This window comes from Mesocricetus auratus, unplaced genomic scaffold (assembly GCF_017639785.1).
Source record: "Mesocricetus auratus isolate SY011 unplaced genomic scaffold, BCM_Maur_2.0 Super-Scaffold_100691, whole genome shotgun sequence".
NCBI lineage: Eukaryota > Metazoa > Chordata > Mammalia > Rodentia > Cricetidae > Mesocricetus > Mesocricetus auratus.
The window spans coordinates 59903645-59919391 of record NW_024429267.1 but is presented as its reverse complement, the minus strand read 5'-3'; the positions used below and the strand labels follow the sequence as shown (position 1 = coordinate 59919391).

The following is a 15747-nucleotide window of genomic DNA, read 5'->3' as shown; positions in this document are numbered from 1 at the left end:
TAGCTACTAGGGTTTGGCCTGTCACACGAAGGCACTGGATCAGATGTTGCCGGGAGGGTTACTGCAGGCTCTAAAAGAGGAATTCATTCTCACATGACATGGTACTGTAGCGCTGGCTTTGTTATAAGCTGACCTGCCCAAGTTCTTGACATACGAATTCCCACTATTTTTAACACTTCTTACTCTTTTAGGGCTAGAATAAGTGACAGGTTGGAAGGGGTAAGATTCCCCTATCAGTTGGGTTAGCAATTCCATATGCCCTTCCATATAAGGAGGGCAATTACATTTCTTTTTAGGGCTTGGGATTCTATATTATTAGAACTAGCTATGTGAATCAGAGACTCTATGATTTTCTTCTGTTTTTGGTTGTGAGCCTAGCCTTTAATGGCAAGGACATCTCTTCAACCCCATTTCATGGTTTTCTTTCTGGATATTCCGAAATCATTATGAGCTGAAGACTGTCTTAACCGAAGGCACCTAGACAGATATCTGACATTTCTTTCCGAGGTGGCACATTAGGAGAATATCCTAGGCTACTCTCTTTCATAAATAGGACTAGGATAATAAAATACAAACTGACCTGAACCACTGTTTGCTGTATTTTGGGATTTGGTGATTACCCACCAGGATGGATAAAACACCAAAGAGTAATCACCAACAGGCGCCGTATGAACGCACAGTAACTCTCTGCTGGCTACACAAGACATATGGCGGAGAAGAGAACCAGCTCCTGGAAGCTGTGTCCAAGGCACACATGTCCACAAATAAGTAAATGTAATTAAAGTTCATAAAGAAAAAAAAATCCCATGCTGACTAGGAAGTAACGGGAACTGTCTCTGTGGCTTGGGTGACTCAGTGGGCAAAATGCTTGCTGCATAAGCATGATGACCAGAGTTCAGATCCCCAGCACCCATGTAAACAGCCCTACAGGTGTGATAGCACATATGCTTGTATCCCCAGCATAGGGAGATGGAGGTTGTAGAAATAGGAGGACCCCTGGAGCCTGCTGACCAGCCAGGTTAGCTAATCACTGAGCTCCAGTTTCAGTGAGAGACCCTGTTGCAAAAACTACTGTAGAGAGAGATAAAAGATACCTATTACTGGGGGTTGTATAAGAGCACTTACAGCTCCTACAGAGCACTGACAGGGTAGTTCACAACCATCTACAACTCCAGTTCAGGAGATGGAATGTCTCTTCTGACTTCCGAGGGTTCCTGCACACATATGATATAGAGATATACACTCATGCACACACATATACATTAATAAAATAGTACACATAAAATTAAAACATTAAAAACCCTAACATTGACCTCTGGACTCCATATGTGTACACTAGTGCACGCACATAAGTACATCCAAAAAATAAAAATAACAGGATTTCACTCTTTGGCCCAGCCTGTCCTCCAATTCTCTATTCTTTTGCCTCAACCTCCTCAATGCTGGGGTTATATGTGTGCCACCATAGCTGGCTCTGAAAATGACTGATTATTCAATGTATTTGAGAAAAATTTAAATCAGAGCTCCACTTCAAACCATAAACTGGCATAAATCCCAATGTTTTAGGGGGAAGTGGGAATTTTAGACAGGATTTCATATTGCCCAGGTTGGCCTTGAACTAGCATTGCAGACAAGGATAACCTTGAACTCTTGCTCCCTGCTCCCCCTGCCTCTGCCTCCCAAATGATAAGTTTATAGGCACCACACACCATCAAACTTAAATAAGATTGTTTTTTTAAATTGTCACAGATAATCAGTCTTACTCCAAAACCATAAAGTATCTGTATACCAGAAATATGTAAATATGGTGGAACATGCTTGTAACTTCAGCACTAGAGAGGCTGTGACAGGAGGATCTTAAGTTCAAGGCCAGTCTGAGCTACACTGTTACACAGTGAGACCCTGACTCAAAAAAAAAAAAAAAAGAAAGAAAATTTTAAAAACTGCTAAAGAGTAAACAATTTGCTGAAGAACATTATTTGTTTCAAACTACAATGACGAAAGGTTATACAACTCCATAAATAGTTCACATATGAGAAGAGAAACCCCAAACCATGTTTAAAATAGGCAAAGGTATAGGTATGAAAGTATTGTTTAGTGGTAGTGTGCTTGCTTAGCAAATCCAAGGCCCGGGATTCAATCTATAGCACCAGAAAAATGGAGGGGGGGGGGGGTAGGGGGTGTTGATAAGACAGAATGAAGGCCAAAAAAATGAAAGGATCAACTTTACTATTAAAGAAATAATTATTTGTATATACTCCTAGTAGGAATGTAAATAGAGAAGACCTCTCTGAAACAATCCGGCAATGTAAGTACGGCAGGGCGGTTACGAATCGGTGATGTCTCACACCTGGAATGCCAGTAGCTTGGGAGGCTGAGATAGGATTGCCAAGACAAAACCAAGCATGATGGTGCACACCTTCAATCCCAGCACTCCGGAGGCAGAGCTAGGTGGATCTCTGTGAGTTCCAAGATAACCTGGTCTACAAAGCAAGTTCCAAAGCAGCTAATGCTGTTGTTTTACAGAGAAACTTTGTCTCAAAAAAAAAAAAAAAAAAAACCCACAAAACAAAACAAAAAAGTTCCAGGACAACCGGACAACCTGGGCTACCAGGAGGTGCAAGGAAGCTTGGGCTCTATAAGGAGACCCCATCTTTAAATATACAAACAGGGGACAAGAGAGACTGCCCAGGATCCCAGTTCAGTCCCCATCACCCACAGCAGGTGGCTCATAACTGCCTATGACTCCATCTGCAGGGAGATCTGACGCCTCTGGTCTCCACAGGCACCCACACTCATGTGCACAGACACACAGGCACATAATTAAAACCTTAAAACAAAACACAAAAAAATCCATTAAGAGAATCCAAGGGTCAGGCATATTAAACAGATGTTCAGCATATCCTTGGGTTCAATCCTCAGCAGCAAAAACAAAATAAAACAAATAAATGTGGTAAATATGGAGGCTTGGCAGAGTAACTCCCTGGCAACGTTTGAGGCCACTGGTTCCATCCCCCGCCAGTGCAAAAAATAAAATCCATATTCTGAGGCATAGGCCCAAGATCACCCTCAGATTCTTATTCATTAGAATGTACAGGGAAGACGTAGTCTGCACGCATACCTGTGAGTTCAGAGAACTTTGGGTTCTAACCCTGCTCTCTTTTTACTTCCTAGGCATAGTTCTGGGTCAGCTTCAAGTACCTCTCCCTGGAAGTCCTAACAGGCACCGCCTCTTCCCCTCCATCAAGAACATCTATTTTAACAGAGGGTGGTGTTGGGGACCCTGAATCTGAACGATGTGACTCGCGCCTTCCGTTTACAGTCAGCTTGGGCCCTTTCTTCCTTAGCTGTGGCTCATCTTACTTCTTTGTGTGCTGGAATGGCCGTCTCTGCTGCCTCTTTCCAAAGCATCGTCTCCAACCCCAGGGCTCCTCTTTCAGTTCAGCCCTGACCTGATCTCACTTTAAATGTGGGGCTTATTGTGGTTAAGGTAAATGAGAATATGAGGGACCTGAGAAATAGGCCCAAAATGATGGTCACAGTCAGGAAAACCCAAGGAAGCAGTTGAAGAACTGGAACACGAAGGAGAAGCACATAGAGCACCCATGTGCTCCCAAAAGACGCAGGAAACCTAATTAGAGGCAGAGGCAGGAGGCTTAGGAGGCTAGAGGGCAGCTTCATAAATCCCCGTTTCCAAAAAGAGGGGAGGAAACCAAGTTAGGTCAGGGAGGTGGGTGCACACCCATGATCCCAACACTCAGAAGGCTCAACAGGATTGATTCCTGGTTCAAGACTGCATATTAAGGGCTACACAGTAAGCTCAGAACAACCTGGAATGCACAGCAAGACCCGGTCTCAAAGAAACAAAGCAAATAACGTAAACAGACACCTCGACCCAGCAAAACATGTCTGGCAAAGCACAGCGTTAAAAGGCAGGTGCTAAGTGTGATTTCCTGCAGGACCTCAGAGGCAAGCCATTTCCTGTCTGGAACTCCGTCTCCCCTAAACTGTGAGCCTAGAAGGTGGTTGATCCAGATGACTCCTGGGGACCTGCAGGTCCTATCGCAACACCGTGGCTCCCCCCAAGATGTTCTACTGCTTGATCAACTGTGACTGGGTCCAAACTCCCAACCCTGGCGCGAAGACCTAGGCGCCGGGGTTAGGCGAGCAGAGGAGAATTCAAACGCAAGGTCATGTGAAGATGTGCCTTTCTCCGAGCAGGAGTCCGGAGCTGTCAACGCGGTCCAGGGCTGGAAGAGCCTCTAATCTAGACTCCGGGAGCTTCTCCGGGTTTGGGAAACTGCAAGGTCCAGGGACTGCCGGTCCGCATCTTCCCCGCCTGCCCTAGCGACTGGGGCCGAGCAGGGCCTGTCTTTCGTCCTCCTGAGCCCCAGCTGAGGGTTACCTGCTCACAGGCTCTGGCCTGCAGCTCCCTTCTGCCTCACTCCCCACAGCGCTACACGAACGAAGCCCGGCGAGTGACCGTGGGCGCCGCCATGTTGGCAGAACAACAACTTTATCAGGAGCAGAGGCCGCGGACACAGACAGAGGGAGGCGGAGCCAGGGAGGAAAGGCGAGGTGCGTGAGCGGAGACGCTGACTCCGCCCCCAGACCAACCCGCCCCTCCCCGGGCCGGCCCCGCCCTCTATGGGGCTTTCTGGCCACATAAACTCTACTTACCTGGATGTCAGGTTATTAAAATTGCGGCAGAAACGGGGGAGATGCTAAAGGATAAAGGCGGCAGGCGGTAAAAAGAGGTCTGTAGTGGTTCAAGGTCAGGGTTTGGATCTTAGCGCCACGGAAACTGCCTACTGGGCTGGTTTGTCTCACTTTTTGATCCATTGTGGGCCTGGTGATTGTTGAAGCACTTTCATCTACCTTATCAGATGATATAAGCCCAGGAGGAGAATTGCCTAGCCCAGCGGAGAGTAGGAGTAAAGTATATACTGACAGACAGGAAAGCAAACTACCTCAACAAACTCTTTCCTTGGGGGGTTTATTGTACCCCATCGCCCTCCGAATTTCAGAGCCAAGTACTTCTGGCTTGTAATAAACTAAGACATTTCAAAGGAGCAATGGCATCCTTTTAAGGGAGAATTCTAAGAACACATGCGAGAAGTCCAGAATACTGAGATTTAGTAATACCGCAAAATGGTTGATGTCCAGTAGATCAATAAATAGTGTCTGGGAGCCATTTTCCCTGCAGGGCTGACGTCAATTGTACCTCCATTAAAAAAATCCATCGCATCACGGCATATTCTCCATCTTAGATTCTGTTCTTTAATAGATGAATGTAGTCCATAAGGAGGCCAGCACACACCTACAGAACAAAACTTTCCATTCTGTGGGACACCCAGGGACACCCAGGAACCTTTTTTATCCGTTTCCAAGACTTAAAAAAAATAGAGCCTGCATTTTAACACGAGTCACGAGTTCAAGTCTGAAATTCACTATGCTAGAATGTGAGAGATTTTGATCACTAAAGTAGCTTCCTCTGTTTACAAATATATAAACTGAGACACAGGACTGGGGGTGTGGCTCAGTTGGTGAAGTGTTTGCCTAGAGGCACAAAGCCCTGGGATTCAATACCTAGCAGTGCATAAACCAGGTACCGTGGTGTACGCCTGTAATCTCAGCACTCACGAGGTGGAGACAGGAGGGTCAGAAGTCCAAGGTAACCTTCCCTGCATAGTCCCAGGCCAGCCTTAGCTTTAGCTACATGAGATCTTTCTCAAAACAATGATCGGGGCAGAAAAAACAGACAAAAACAAAAACAAAAAACTGAAGCCAGAGGGAGCTGGCTGACTTGCTCAAGTCCATGTTGCAAGGTAACAAAAGATTTGGGATTCAAAACTGTGATCAGTGTGTGGTGGCAAACACTAGGAAGCTGAGATAAGAGAGCCTGGAAATCAAGTCCAGCCTGAACTACAAACCCCTCAAAGGGAGATCCCTGTGTCTGCAATAGACTCTTTCTCTTTATTTATCTTCTATGGGTCTACAGATTTATTATAGATTGGTTGTAGATTGGTTATAATTTACCTAACAGCAAATATAGTCTTATAATTGAATATAAACTATATTAATCTTTCTGAGTGTGGGTTACCTCACTGGGGTGATTTCTTTTTTCTGGTTCCACCCGTTTGCCTGCAAATTTCATGATGCCATTTTTTTTTCTTTATCCATTCTTCTATTGAGGGACATGAAGGTTGTTTCCAGTTTCTGGCTGTTATGAATGAAGCTACAACAAATATGGCTGAGCGAATGTCCTTGCGGTAGTTTGGAGTGTCCTGTGGGTGTATGCCCAAGAGTGGTTGTCTTAGTTTAGGGTTTCTATTACTGTGAAGAGATACCATGACCGCAGCAACTCTTATAGAGGAAAACATTTAATTGAGGCTGGATTACAGTTCAGAGGTTTAGTCCATTATCGTCACTGCAGCATGGTGGCATGCAGGCAGACATGGTGATAGAGAGGTAGCTAAGAGTGCTACATCTGGATCTGATGGTATCAGGAAGAGTGTTGGAGACCATGAGAGTTATAGCAAATGACAACTAGTGTTTGACAGGCCAACCAGCCACATGAGTGATTCTCTGATGGGGAGCCCCACTTGCCATCACCATGGGGGTCATTGGCTGTGGTTAGCTGTCTGTCTCTGTAATTTCTCTCCCGAGTCGCTTCATTTCTTCCCTAAGAATAGCTTTGGGTGCTTTCCCATTGCTAATGTGTTTATCTCGTGAAAATATCCCATCTACTGGGCACATGTGTTTCTGTATGGTCAGGAGGATGACTTCTCTCTACACTATGCCCACCACATTATGGCGAGAAACTTAGAAGTCTGTTCTCTATAATTAACTTCCCGAGGGTATGATTTGGCTAGACAGAAGTCCTTGTGGAGTGATCACCAGAGGAACTTTCACAGAGTGGAACTGCAGTTGTGTGTGGCCTTACTAGATGTAAGTCCTTCAAAGATTTATGACAATTTAGTGTGGTGTTGCAGGTGTCTGTCCTTGTTATATCATAGTCCTTCAAGAGATCAATAGCACCCAATGCCTTGTTATATTATAGTCCTTCAAGAGATCAATAGCACCCTTGCTGCTCTAAACTTTCTTCACTGGAACCTCCCTGCTCTGATTCAAAATAGCAATTAACACTTTGTGCCAGCTTTTTTTTTTAGATTGTTTTTAAATTTGTTTTTATTTAAATTAGAACCAAGCCTGCTTCACATGTCAATCCCAGTTCCCTGTCCCTCCCCTCCTCCCGCCACCCTCTGCCAATCCCCCCTACACCCCTCTACTCCCCAGAGAGGATGAGGCCCACTGTGGGGGATCCCCAAAATCTGTCCTATCACCCAGGGCAGGGCCTAGATCCTCCCCGGTGTGTCTAGGCTGAGAAAGTATCCCTCCACATGGAATGGCTTCCCAAAATCCATCCGTATGCCAGGCATAAATATTGATTATTTATCATAGATTACCCAGGCCTCCTCACTGACATCCACATTCAGGGGATCTGGAACAGTCCTATGCTGGTCTCCCAGCCATCAGTCTGGGGTCCATGAGCTCCTACTTGTTCAAGTCAGCTGTTTCTGTGAGTTTCTCCAGCCTGATCTTGACCTCTTTGCCCTTCACTCCTCCCTCTCTGCAACTGGATTCCAGGAATTCAGTTCAGTGTTTAGCTGTGGGTGTCTGCTTCTGCTTCCATCAGTCACTGAATGAAGGCTCTAGGATGGCATATAAGGTAGTCATCAATCTCATTATCAGGGAAGGGCATTTAAGGTAGCCTCTCCACTATTTCTTAGATTGTCAGTTGGGGTCATCCTTGTATATCTCTGGACATTTCCCTAGCTAAATTTATCTTCAAACCTATAATGACTCCCTCTATTATGGTATCTCTCATCCTGCTGTCCTCTATTCTTCCCCTGACTCAACCTTCCTGCTCCCCCATTTCCTCCTCTCCCCTCCTCTTCTCCCCCTCTCTTTCTCCTAGCTCCCTCTCCCATCCCCCTACACTGCCAATCCATTCAGGAGATCCTGTCCCCTTCCCCTTCTCTGGGGTACCCTGCATGTTTCCCTTAGGGTCCTCCCTGTTTCCCAGCTTCTTTGGCGATATGGATTGTAGGCTGGCAATCTGTTGCACCCTTCCCCCATGGAAGTCTGCTGCCCCAGCTTGTAACTAGGAGCTTCTAGCAAAATACCTCTTATCCCCTCCTCCCAGTTAAGGCCTGCATGCAAGTTCCTGTTTTCTGTAAATACTAATTCCATTATGTGCCCATCCTTTGCTGGAGGGCCCTGGGAACGTAGGCTTCTGACCTTGGTGGTTTTCCACCCTGCCTGACTGGTATATAAGGCTCCTCTCTTGTTAAAAACAAATGCCGTTTTCCTTGCATGAATGAGCAGTTGTCTTTGTCTTCATTTACATCCTGAGCCCTTCGCCCGGATCATTATGAAGTGCTGTAGTGCTGTAAAACCATGAACAACAGCTCGCTACAGAAATCCCCTGCTCCATGTCTAAAATCCATATATGAGTGAGTACATACCATGTTTGTGACTGGGTACCTCACTCAGGATGATTTCTTATAGTTCTGTCCATTTGCCTTCGAATTTCAAGATTCCATTGTTATTTTTCCACTGAGTAGTACTCCATTGTATAAATGTACCACATTTTCTCTATCCGTTCTTCAATTGAGGAGCATCTAGCTTGATTCCAGGTTCTGGCTATTACAAATAATTCTGTTATGAACATAGTTGAAAAGATGTCCTTGTATGAATGTGTGTCTTTGGGGTATATGCCTAAGAGTGGAATTGCTGGATCTTGTGGTAGACTGATTCCCATTTTCCTGAAGAATCTCCATATTGATTTCCAAAGTGGCTGTACAAGTCAGCACTCCCACCAGCAGTGGAGGACTGTTCCCCTTTCTCCACATTCTCTCCAGCATAAACTGTAGTTGGTGTTTTTGATTTGAGTCATTCTGACAGGAGTAAGATGGTATCTCAGAGTTGTTTTGATTTGCATTTCCCTGATGGCTAAGGATGTTGAGCACTTTCTTAGGTGTCTATCAGTCATTTTAGACTCCTCTGTTGAGAATTCTCTATTTAGTTCTGTACCCCATTGTACCAGCTTTTGATATAGGATTTTAGACTCAGTAAACTAACCATTTTTGTTTAGGTCCTGAGATTCAGGTGATAAGAAAGGCGGTTAATTGACTAACCATGGGCAGATGTTATTAATCCCACTTAAGAAACGTAAAATAATGCACATGTTCTTTGCTTTTTCCTTAGATCTCTCAATGGTTTAGTCTTATCACTTTGTAACCTGCAGTGGCCCCTTTAAGATATGGTTGGAACCTTCAGACAGCTGCAGCTGTGGTTAGTTACAAGCTAGCTGATAGGTTTTGCTACATATCTTCAAAGAATGCCTGTGTCCCTGAGAATTTTCCTTGTAGGTTTTTATTATTAACAAGTTGCTAATGAATGAATATATATTATCCATTCATTATATATATGTATATATAATGAACATATATTATCCATTCATTATATATATCAAATTCCCAATCATTCATATATATATACATATATGTATGATTGGGAATTTGTTACCAGGATTAAAAATAAGATTAGAAGAGTAGAGAATGTAGAAGGATAAAGAAGGTAGGAAAATGAAGAAGAAAAATGTAGAAAAATTGGAACAAAAATGAATTGGAACAGAGATTTATAATTGGAATTAGAACTGAGACAGAGAATTAGAACTAAGAAATTATAGACAATTAGGAAAAGAAAATTAGAATTAAAGCAAAACAATAGAGACATGACTAAAAATGCAAGCATGTGAGTCTTTCACCTCAGATTAAAGCTATCCTAAGATCCCTTTTGCTATGCTGAGGCAACTGACCTGAACCTTGGCAGAAAATCAGTAGAGCTGGATTCTGCTGGCTCCAGAAAGAATAGACAGTCAACACACTAGGCTTGGCTTGAACTTTAGAAACCTCAAAACTCACCCCTCCTCCAGTGACACACTTCCTCCAACAAGGCCACACCTGCTCCCACAAGGCCACACCTCTAAATAGTACCATTCCCTATGGGCCTATGGGGGCCATTTTTTAATTGAACCACCAGAGTGGTATAGCTGTATCTTAAAGTAGATCACCCCTGCTTCTCAACCTCCTGAGGAACCGCCATACTGATTTCTATAGCAGCTGTACAAGTTTGCACTCCCACCAGCAATGGAGGAGAGCTCCCCTTGCTCCACATCCTCACCAAACATGAGGTGAGGATATTTTTGATCTTAGCCATTCTGACAGTTTCAAGATGGAATCTCAAAGTCATTTTGATTTGCATTTCCCTGACGGCTTAGGATGTTGAATATTTTTTTCAAGTGTTTCTCAGCCATTTGAGATTTCTCTACTGAGAATTCTCTGTTTGAATCCATACCCCATTTTTTAAATTGGATTATTTGGGTTTTTTTTATATCTATTTCTTGAGTTCTTTACACATTTTGGATGTTACTCCTCTATCATATGTGGATTTGGTAAAAAAAATAAAATAAAAATCTTTTCCCATTCTGTAGGTTGTCACTTTGTCTGATTGATAGGGTCCTTTGCTTTACAGAAGCTTTTCAGTTTCATTTGGCCCCATTTATTAATTGTTGATCTTAGTGCCTGAACTGTCAGTGTTCTGTTCAGAAAGTCAATGTGGGAACAACAGTCCTTGGCCAGAGGCCCACTTCCCCATCAGCCTGGGAGCAGGCAGCTGTAACCTACCGCAGAGAAGACATGTTTACTAAAAACATGTTTACTAAAAACAATATGGTGCCCATAAGAAATGTTTACCTGAGCAATAAGTTCCTGATAAGAGCTCGCCCACAGGAACACCCTGACCTTGACCTTTTCAAATGACTAGCTGTCTCTTCCTGACCCCCCACCGCTGCATCTGGTGTCAGGGCATATAAGCAGCTGGGGTAAGAATAAAGCAAAGCTTTCTTGAGGCCTTCTGGAAGCCTTTTTGAAGTCTTCTTTCACCACCGACTGGTCTCTGTGTCATCAATCCCGACACCCTCCGCAGATTCTCAGCCAGGCTGCACGGGAGGGCATGGCAAGTTGTCTCCCGTGCCAATGCGTTCAAGGATATTCCTCACTTTCTCTTTTATCAGGTTCAGTGTGTCTGGTTTCATGTTGAGGTCTTTGATCCACTGGAACTTGAGTTCCATGCAGGGTGAACAATATGGATCTATTTGCATTCTTCAACACGCAGACATCCAGTTTGACCAGCACCATTTGTTGAAAATGCTGTCTTTTTTCCAGTGTGTATTTCTGGCTTCTATATAAAAAAGCAGGTGTGTGGATTTATGTCTAGATCTTTGATTTGGTCCCATTGATCCACCTGTCTGTTCTTAGAGCAATACCATATTTTTATTACTACAGCTCTTGTAGTACAGCTTGAAATCAGGGGTAGTGATACCTCCAGAAGTTCTTTTATTGTATAGGAGTGTTTTAGCTCTCATAGGTTTTGTTGTTGTTGTTATTGTTTTTTCATTTGAAGTTGAGTATTGTCCTTTCAAAGTTTGTAAATAATTGTGCTAGAATTTTGATGGTGATTGCATTGAATATGTAGATTGCTTTTGGTAGGATGGCCATTTTTACTATGTTGATCCTACCTATCCATGAACACAGAAGGTATTTCCATCTTCTGATATCATCTTCAATTTCTTTCTCCAAAGACTTGAAGTTTTTATCACACACTTGCTTGATTTGAGTTGCCCCAAGATATTTTAAATTATTTGGGGCTATTATGAAAGGTGTTGTTTCCCAGATTTCTTTCTCAGCCCATTTGTCATTTGTATATGGGAGAACTACTGATTTTTTTTTAGTTAATATTGTATCCAGCCACTTTGCTGAAAATGTTTATTATCAGCTGTAGAAGTTCCCTGATGTAATTTTTAGGGTCACCTATGTATATTATAATATCATCTGTGGATATCCTCATCTTATTCCTGATTTTAGTGGAATTTCCATGAGTTTCTCTCCATTTAATTTGGTGTTGGCTATAGGCTTGCTGTAAATTGCCTTTATTATGTTTAAGTATGTCCCTGCATCCCTAATTTCTTCAGGACTTTTGTCATGAAGGGATGTTGGATTTTGTCAAAGGCTTTTTCTGCATCTAATGAGACAACCGTATTTTTTCTTTCAATATGTTTATATAGTGAATTACATTTACTGATTTTCATATGTTGAATCACCTATGCATCTCTGGGATGAAGCCTACTTAATCTTTTTTTATGTGTTCTTGTATTTGGTTTGCAAGTATTTTATTGAGTATTTTCACATTCATGTTCAGGAGGGAAATCTGTCTGTAATTCTCTTTCCTTATTGAGTCTTTGTGTGGTTGGGTATCGGGTAACTGTGGCCTCATAAAATAAATTGAACAATGTTCCTTCTGTTTCTATTCTGTGGAATAATTTGAGGAGCACTGGCATTAACTTTTCATGAAAGTCTGGTGGAATTCTGCATTAAACCCATCTGGCCCTGGCCCTTTTTTTTTTTTTGTGGGGAGACTTTTTATGACTGCTTGTATTTCACTAGGGTTTATAGGCCTATTTAAATTGTTTATCTGATCTTGATTTAACTTAGGTAAGTGGTACCTATAGAGAAAATTATCTGTTTCTTTTAGATTTTATAATTTTGCAGGATCTCTATCATGTTCATAAAGGCTGTTTTAAGATCTTTTGCATGTGCTTCAGCTATGTCGGAATATTCAGGGCCTGCTGTGGTAGGATATCTGGACTCCAGTGGAGACATATTGCCCTAGCTATTATTGATTGTGTTTTTACTCTGTCTTCTAGGCAACTGGGTTTGTGATAATTATAGGTCCAGGTGCTGATTTCTGGATTTGTGTTTGTTGGATGGTGTGGGACCCTCCAGCAGGTAGAGCTGGAGAAGGGCCAGTCCAGCAGTCTCTTCTTGGGGCTGAGAGGGACAGTGAGTGTCAAAGACTCCCTCCCCCCTCCTAGTTACTGGGGAGAAAATACACACTGAGTCTGCAGACTTGTTGAAGCAGGATCTCGATTTATTCCAACAAGCAGGAACTTATATAGGGCTGAGGTAGAGGATGGGAATCTTAGGATGGGGTAAGGTGACTTGAGGAGTAAGGGCCAATAATATCCTACCAAGCAGGCAGGTAGCTAGGCAGGGAGCAGTCTTACATCAGGCCTTGCTACGTCACCCCCATGTGGAGGTTACAGGCCAGAGACAGGTGGCAAACTCTAGCCAGGCTCAGGAGTTTACACTGGGCCTGGCATCTGAGCCTTTTTAGGTCCAACAGGATGAGTGTTCCTTGGTTTCTGCTTCCTCTCTGGGTTTTTGGAGAGTGTGATGGCTGTGTTTTGCCTGTTTCCCTGGCCTGTTCATCTGACGTGTTCACAGGGAATGTCTGCTGATGTTGGAGACTGGTGAACAGGGATAAGTTAGGGGAAGGAAGCTTGGAGAAGATCTTTGTGATTCTTTTGGGAAAGGGGTTAGAGAGTAAAGGGAGACCACAGCTACAGAGTTGGGGGTGGGGGCGGGGAGGGCTTGGATATCAAGAGCTGGAAGAAAGGTGTGGGCCTGCCTCCAGCCTACTTGCTGCCCCGGGAGGAGCAGCCCTTGGGTTAGCAGGGGTTGCCAACTGGAGTGGGGGTCTGGGACAAAGGAACAAGTGTGGAGAGGGAGGTTATAAGGGGATGGGTTGTGGCATCCCCAGGAGATATGGGCAGGGGTGAGGGAAGGGTACAGCTGGTGTTCTGTTTCAGCACTAGGGACAAGACTAGGCATTGGGTCTGGAAGAACAAACAGAGAGGAGAAGCTTACCTGTTTTTTTTTGGCAGGAGTGGCCTGTGGTTTAGCAGAGAGTGCCTGTTGGGTTTGGGGGCAGAGATACAGTGTTGACTCCGGGGAGGGAGGTCAGGAAAGGATGCTCTTTGGAACCCACAGGAGATGCGGGCAAAGGAAAGCTGCAGCTGGTGCTCTGTTGCCGCGCTAGGGAGGAGACCGGGAGACTGGGTCGTGGGGAACAGAGGGAGAAGATCTGTGGGCAGCCTACCTAGGACCTGTCTCTCTTAATGCCTGTATTCATACATAACCAGAGAGCCTTTTTTTCCCTCATAAATGGACATATAACCTCCATCCTTATTCTCGTTCAAAATCTCTCTGTCCTCTTACAAAGTAAAGTTAACATTGACATTTTTAGAAGATTATTTCCAGTGGAATTTTCCTAAAAGTCACTTGCTTTTCTGAAAAGTAGCTATTTTTACATCAAAGACAGTGGCATGAAAGTAAATCTTTTCACTTTTAAAGCTCTTGCTGCAAAGATGCACTATTAGACAAAAGAGACAAGCTGCTGGCTGTGCAGAGTGTGCTACATCTTTCTTTTCTTTTCTTTTTTTTTTAAGAAAAAGAAATCGGGTATATGCCTAACAGTGGAATTGCTGGATCTTGAGGTAGATTGGTTCCCATTTTCCTGGAGAAATTGCCATACTGATTTCCAAAGTGGCTGTACAAGTTTGCACTTCCACCAACAATGGAGGAGTGTTCCCCTTTCTCCACATCCTCTCCAGCATAAACTGTAGTTGGTGTTTTTGATTTTAGCCATTCTGAGTGGTGTAAGATGGTATCTCAGAGTTGTTTTTATTTGCATTTCCCTTATGGCTAAGGATGTTGAACAGTTTCTTAAGTGTCTTTCAGCCATTTTAGTTTCCTCTGTCAAGAATTTTCTGTTTAGTTCTGTGTTCCACTTTTTAATTGAATTATTTGATGTTCTGGTGACTAGCTTCTTGAGTTCTTTGTATAATTTGGATATCAGCCCTCTGTCAGATGTGGGGTTGGTGAAGATCTTTTCCCATTCTGTGGGCTGCTGTTGACTGTGTCCTTTGCCTTACAGAGGTTTCTCAGTTTCAAGATGTCCCATTTATTAATTGTCAATCTCGGTGTCTGTGCTACAGGTGTTATGTACAGGAAGCAGTTTCCTGTACCAATTTGTTCAAGGGTGCCTCCCACTTTCTCTTCTAAGAGGTTCAGTGTGGCTGGATTTATGTTGAGGTCTTTGATTCATTTGGACTTAAGTTTTGTGCATGGTGACAGATATGGGTCTATCTGCAGCCTTCTGCATATCCACAAGCAGTTATGCCAGCACCATTTGTTGAAGATGCTTTCTTTTTTCCATTGTATAGTTTTAGCTTCTTTGTCAAAAATCAGGTGTCCATAGGTGTGTGGGTTAATACTAGGGTCTTCAATTTGATTCCATTAGTCTACCTTTCTGTTTTTGTGCCAATACCAAGCTGTTTTCATTACTACAGTCAAGGATGGTGATGCCTCCAGAAGTTCCTTTATTGTACAGGGTTGTTTTGGCTATTCTGGGTTTTTTTTCTTTTCCATATGTAATTGAGTATTGTCTTTTCAAGATCTGTGAATAATTGTGCTGGGATTTTGATGGGGGTTGCAGTGAATCTGTAGATTGCTTTTGGTAAGACTGCCATTTTTACTACATTGATCCTACCTATCCAAGAGCATGGGAGATCTTTACATTTTCTGGTATCTTCTTCAGTTTATTTCTTTAATGACTCAAAGTTCTTGTCACACAGAACTTTTCACCTGTCTGGATATAGTTACCTCAAGATATTTTATGTTGTTTGTGGCTATTGTAAAGAGGCTCTTTCTGAGCCCCTTTATTGTCTACATATAGTAGGGCTACTGATTTTGTTTTTAGTTAATCTTGTATTCTGCC

At 43.3% G+C, this 15747-nt stretch overlaps 1 protein-coding gene across 3 annotated transcripts in view; it reads right to left on the bottom strand.

The window, feature by feature from the left end:
- Lars2 (leucyl-tRNA synthetase 2, mitochondrial) overlaps positions 1-15747 on the bottom strand; it is a 140791-nt gene that overhangs the window by 88712 nt on the left and 36332 nt on the right. Inside the window, exon 1 of one of the 3 annotated variants that reach the window (XM_040739721.1) lies at positions 4406-4556. The exons of 1 other annotated variant lie outside the window; for it this stretch is intronic. The gene's annotated coding sequence lies outside the window, so the exon portion shown is untranslated. Of the gene's footprint in view, positions 1-4405; positions 4557-15747 lie in introns of those variants that run through there. One more of the 3 variants, XM_040739723.1, reaches the window with a different exon arrangement.